This window comes from Mus pahari, chromosome X (genome assembly GCF_900095145.1).
Source record: "Mus pahari chromosome X, PAHARI_EIJ_v1.1, whole genome shotgun sequence".
In the NCBI taxonomy this organism is placed as follows: Eukaryota; Metazoa; Chordata; class Mammalia; order Rodentia; family Muridae; genus Mus; species Mus pahari.
The window spans coordinates 12212310-12217888 of record NC_034613.1 but is presented as its reverse complement, the minus strand read 5'-3'; positions in this window follow the sequence as shown (position 1 = coordinate 12217888).

The following is a 5579-nucleotide window of genomic DNA, read 5'->3' as shown; positions in this document are numbered from 1 at the left end:
GGAGAGGGGAGAGGGGAGAGGGGAGAGGGGAGAGGGAGTTAGTTACTAATGAATGGCATGGGCTGACAGAGGGGCAACAACATGGCTCCAAGGAGATTTCAGGTCTCAGCACCACAGATAGCCTGGCAGGGTCTCTGAAGAGAACCGGGGTCTGTGCCAGGAGATGGACACTCTTCTTATACTTGTTGAAAACTGGGGCAGGTTCACAGCAAGGGCCTGCCTTCAGACTCTCTGGTTCTCAGGCAAGAGGCAGAGAAGCTTGTGAGGAGCAGTATTGGTGGGGATGAACCAATAGAAACAGTAATACCCTTTGAAAGGGAACTTGCTTACAGCAGAGAAATCCTCTCCACAATGCCACAGTAGGGTACCTGTCAATATCTGAGGGGTTTTTTGTTTGTTTGTTTTTGTTTTTTTGGTTTTTTGAGACAGGGTTTCTCTGGCTGTCCCGGAACTCACTTTGTAGACCAGGCTGGCCTTGAACTCAGAAATCCACCTGCCTCTGCCTCTCAAGTGCTGGGATTAAAGGCGTGCGCCACCACGCCCGGCTACCTGTCAGTATCTGTGAGAGGAGGAGGATTGGTGCAAAGCAACCTCCAGATTGCAACATTGCATTCTTACAAAGGATGCTGGATGTCCTCCTCAAACCAAATATTCACATGCATGGGTGTGATCCCTGTCCTGTGGCATAGGACAGTCATGTACTCATTTGGATCTGGTAAATACCATGTTCCTCCTCCTCCTGGCTTCAGATTAATATAACATGCCCCATCCATGAACTGGAATTCAAGCTACATTTCCCTTCCTGAAGTCATGCAGAGGCAACCCATCTGTGAATGGGAGACTGTTGTGTTAACTTTCTTTGGGGAGATAAAATGATATTCAGTCATCCCATATGGACACCAAGACACACCAGAGCACAATTTTACCAAAGTCCAACACAGTGATATACATAACCCTCACAGTCATCGATGACTGTCATATACTTTTGCCATCTCAGAACAAAGACACTACCACTGGGCCTTGTCTCAAGATGTGGACTAAACTAAACTTGACCCAAACTTCCTACACGTGATCTTAGCCAAAAGGCTGAGAAGCAATGACCCAAACTTCCTTACACATTCAGGTTCCTGTTGGATTCACAGTGTAGATGGGACTCCTGGGTGTTAGGTTTTGACCCTGGAGGGGGGAAGGGGGATGGGGATTAAGGTCCATATTTTACATAACAAAGCAGTCCTGGCCTCCCGGTTCTCCCACCATCCTAACATCCCTCAGTCCCTTCCTGGCATACTTTCCAGACCAGGGGTTGGGCTACCCTTCCCCTAGAGGCTCTCCCTATATAATACAGACATTTTTATCTCCTCTCTGTTCTTCTCCTTCCCTTCTCTCTCTATGCATGTGCATGCCCTTTCTTTCTTTCTTTCCTTCTCCTCACTACCTCTCACGACAACTTCCTTGGCCTCCTTCCTTAGGGCCAGTGAACTCTCAAGAGAACAGCTTCCCAATAAACCTGCCATTAATAAAGTCTAACCTGGCTTGAATTGACCCATTTCACCGGAGGAGAACTAACTTATCACTAGGAAGCATTGGAGACAGAGAAACTGAACAGGACCAGGAGTGCCATTGAAGCAAAATAGGGAAAAGGATGAAGGAGGCAATTTCAGAGTTCAACAAGAACAGTGGCCAAACACAGAAGACTCGAAGCCCTTCGCCTACCTGGGCTTCATTCAGTCAGGAGCATGCTATGTAAATAGGTCATAAAAGATCATGCAGCACCACCCTCCATGCACACACACACACACACACACACACATTTCCTTTCATTTTCTAAGCACTGGGCCACAGGCCAGGTGTAGCACACATTCCAAGATTTTCCTTTTAACGACCATTCATTGTCTCTGGGCAATTCAGTGTAAAAAGACATAAGAGCCTGGAAGTTCCAGAGGCTTTCCAGACTCAACCCCCTATAACACCAGGGACAGGGAAATAAAAATGCTCGTGGAGACAAAAAGCAAGAGGCTCTCATGACTTTTGTCCATAAAACCTGCCAACTACCAAGAGCTTCTCTTGTTTGATAGTAGTGTATGAAGTGTACTGTCATGCATTCTTGTCCACTAGTTGTAAGACTCTAGGGAACCTTAGCCTACCTCGGACCCACTGAGTGAACGACATGGAGCCTGAGTCAATGCCAAAAGTAAGAGGAATTTATTGTTCCAGTGCATTGGGGTCATCCCAAACCAGAAGGAGAGGCAGCGACCACCAGCACCAGTTCGACGAGTTTTTATATGATTTCCAGGGGCAGAACAAAGCATCAGCAACTAGGCAGAATATGATTGGTGGAGCAGTGCACCCTTTAAAGTCTTTAGGGAAAGAGGTGACAACTACTTCCCTTGTCTGAAGGTGAGCAAACATCATAGAGGAAACCAACCTCAGGGAAAAAGACAGACACTACCTCAGAGTAAAAGGCTGGAAAACAATTTTCCGAGCAAATGGTCTGAAGAAACAAGCTGGAGTAGCCATTCGATATTGAATAAAATCAACTTCCAACCCAAAGTTATCAAAAAAGACAAGGAGGGGCACTTCATACTCATCAAAGTTAAAATCTTCCAAGATGAACTCTCAGTTCTGAATATCTTTGCCCCAAATGCAAGGGTATCCACATTCATTAAAGAAACTAAAGTAAAGCTCAAAGCACACATTGCATCTTATACAATAATAGTGGGAGATTTTAACACCCCACTCTCACCAATGGACAGATCCTGGAAACACAAACTAAACAGAGACACATTGAAACTAACAGAAGTTATGAAACAAATGGATTTAACAGATATCTACAAAACATTTTATCCTAAAACAAAAGGACATACTTTCTTTTCAGAACCTCATGGCACCTTCTCCAAAACTGACCATATAATTGGTCATAAAACAGGCCATAGCACATACAAAAACATTGAAATAGTCCCATGCATCCTATATGATCACACAGACTAAGGCTGATCTTCAATTACAACATAAATAATAGAAAGCAAATATTCACGTGGAAGCTGAAAAACATTCTACTCAGTGATAACTTGGTCAAGGAAGAAATAAAGAAACAAAAGACTTTTTAGAGTTTAATGAAAATGAAGCCACAACATACCCAAACTTGTGGGACAATGAAAGCAGTCCTAAGAGGAAAACTCATAGCTTTGAGTGCTTCCAGACAAAAACAAACAAACAACAAACAAACAAACAAACAAAACTAGAGAGAACATACACTAGCAGCATGACAGCACACCTAAAAGCTCTTGAACAAAAGGAAGCAAATTCACCCAAGAGGAGTAGACAGCAGGAAATAATCAAACTCAGGGCTGAAATCAACCAAGTGGAAACAAAAAGAACTATGCAAAGAATCAACCAAACCAGGAGCTGGTTCTTTGAAAAAAATCAAATAGATAGATAAACCCTTAGCCAGACTAACTAAAGGGCACAGGGACAGTATCCTAATTAACAAAATCAGAAATGAAAAAGGAGACATGACAACAGAACATGAGAAAGTCCAAAATATCATCAGATCCTACTACAAAAGGCTATACTCNACAAAACTGGAAAACCTGGATGAAATGGACAAATTTCTAGACAGATACCAGGGACCAAAGTTAAATCAGGATCAGATTAAAAGTCTCCCAACCAAAAAAAGCCCAGGACCAGATGGGTTTAGTGCAGAGTTCTATCAGACCTTCAAACAAGACTTAATTCCAATTCTCCTCAAACTATGTCACAAAATAGAAACAGAAGGTACTCTACCAATTCATTCTATGAAGCCACAATTACTCTGATACCTAAACCACATAAAGACCCAACAAAGAAAGAGAACTTCAGACCAATTTTCTTCATGAATATCAATGCAAAAATACTCAATAAAATTCTCCCTAACTGAATCTAAGAACACATCAAAATGATCATCCATCATTATCAAGCAGGCTTCATCCCAGGGATGCAGGGATGGTTTAATATAAGGAAATCCATCAATATAATCCACTATATAAACAAACTCAAAGACACAAACCACATGATCATCTCTTCAGATGCTGAGAAAGCATTGGACAAAATCCAACACCCATTCATGATAAAAGTCTTGGAAAGATCAGGAATTCAAGGCCCATACCTAAACATAATAAAAGCAATATTCAGCAAACCAGTAGCCCAAATTAAACAAAATGGAGAAAAGTTAGAAGCAATCCCACTAAAATTAGGGACTAGACAAGGCTTCCCACTTTCTTGGTACCTATTCAATATATACTCGAAATCCTAGCTAGAGCAATTAGACAACAAAAGGAGATTAAAGGGATATAAATTGGAAAGGAAGAAGTCAAGGTATCACTCTTTGCAGATGATATGATAGTATATATAAGTGACCCTAAAAAGTCCACCAGAGAACTCCTAAGCCTGATAAACAGCTTCAGTGCAGTAGCTGGATATAAAATTAACTCAAACAAATCAGTGGCCTTCCCCTACAGGAAGGACAGACAGGACAAGAAAGAAATCAGGGAAACAACACCCTTCAGAATAGTCACAAATAATATAAAATACCTTGGTGTGACTCTAACTAAGGAAGTGAAAGATCTGTATGATAAGAACTTCAAATCTCTGAAGAGAGAAATCAAAGAAGATCTCAAAAGATGGAAAGATCTCCCATGCTCATGGATTGGTAGGATTAATATAGTAAAAATGGCCATTTTGCTGAAAGCAATCTACAGATTCAATGCAATCCCTATCAAAATTCCAACTCAATTCTCCACTGAGTTAGAAAGGGCAATTTGCAAATTCATCTGTATAATAACCCAGGACAGCATTAACTATTCTCAACAATAAAAGAACCTGTGGTGGAATCACCATGCCTGACTTCAAGCTGTACTACAGAGCAACGGTGATAAAAAACAAACAAACAAACAAACTTCATGGTACTGGTACAGCAACAGACTTAGAACAATGAAATAGAATTGAAGGCCCTGAAATGAACCCACATACCTATGGTCATTTGATCTTTGACAATGGAGGTAAAACCATCCAGTGGAAAAAAGACAGCATTTTCAACAAATGGTGCTGGCACAACTGGTGGTTATCATGTAGAAAGATGCGAACTGATCCATTCTTATCTCCTTGTCCAAAGCTCAAGTCTAAGTGGATCAAGGAATTCCACAGAAAACCAGAGACACTGAAACTTACAGAGGGGAAAGTATTGAAAAGCCTCGAAGATATGGTCACAGGGGAAAAAATTCCTGAACAGAACAGCAATGGCTTGTACTGTAAGATCAATAATCGATAAATGGGACATCATAACATTGCAAAGCTTATGTAAGGCAAAAGACACTGTCAATAAGACAAAAAGACCACCAACAGATTGAAAAAGGATCTTTACCAATCCTAAATCAGATAGGGGACTAATATCCAATATGTATATAGAACTCAAGAAGATGGACTCTATAAAATCAAATAACCCAATTAAAAATGGGGTACAGAGCTAAACAAAGAATTCTCAACTGAGGAATACCGAATGGCTGAGAAACACCTGAAAAAATGTTCAACATCCTTAATCATCA